Raw genomic sequence first — 1,174 nt, forward strand, 5'->3', positions numbered from 1 at the left:
TCTTTAAATCTGAGACTGTAATAACAGGAATATTTTCTAAAGGAAAATATTAGGTAAATAACAAAGTACATATTATAATTTTGGAGTTTAAAAAAATACGCAGAAGCCACCAGAAATCAAAGTCCACATCCCAATCAAGTCGGCGAAATTTTTTCTAGTTTCATTTCTAATTTGAGATCACTAATCGATCCCCTCATCTCCCTCCTCTCCTCTGTACTAAATTCACTGATTGCTAAAGGTATTATTTCTCCATAATTATCTCCGTCATACCAATTACTGCTCATTATAATTTATCACACATTTACACTCCACTTGGAGATAGTAAATATAAGATAACAATAATCTGTTACTATATTAAAATGTTATTCACGTGCTGGGTGTTACCACTGGGTAACTCCCCATAATCATAATATTCATTGTTACTTGTTTTGTATTCTTTTATCTCATCTAATTAATGTACACATTGTTGTATAGATTGTAGATGTCTTTTACTCATTAATAAAAAAAAAAAAAAAAAAAAAAAAAAAAAATAGTTTATTTGTTCACCAGTGGATACAGAACAATTTCCGGTTTTGGGAGTCTTTACTAATGAGTATACAGATAATATTCTATACAGTTGTAGGAAAGTTGGGGTGGCTGGGTGATCATTGGGGCCTGCCACTTGCCTAATTATCCCATAAAAATTTCTATAATTTAAAAATTAAATTTTAATTTGTTCTGAATAAAGTTATATAATAAAATACAGGAAAAATATTACCTCAAGACAGTCCTGATTCAATTTACCAGTTAAAACATAGGAAAAATTGCAATCATTTAACAAATAATTCACTAAATCAATAGTAGATTGTAAACTTATTCTTAATCCTTCTGCAGTTGTTTTTGTCAAAAATTCATTTTTCGTAATAAAACCGTTGCTCAGGTTAGATTTCCATTCATTCAGCCATATTAATGACTAGGGCTCGGAAGTTGATGACCTAAAGAACCTTAAAAAATGACCTAAAAAAATATGAATTAATGACCTAAAAATGATGGAAAATGACTGCAAAAAATGACCCAACAATTGTCAAATTATGATATAAAATGACTTAATAAACTAAAAATGACTTATTTTATATTTTATATTTTTAAGAAAAAAAAACCTTTTATTTAACATCTTGTTAAAATTGTTATTTAA

This window comes from Acyrthosiphon pisum, chromosome A1 (assembly GCF_005508785.2).
Source record: "Acyrthosiphon pisum isolate AL4f chromosome A1, pea_aphid_22Mar2018_4r6ur, whole genome shotgun sequence".
NCBI classification, from domain to species: Eukaryota; Metazoa; Arthropoda; class Insecta; order Hemiptera; family Aphididae; genus Acyrthosiphon; species Acyrthosiphon pisum.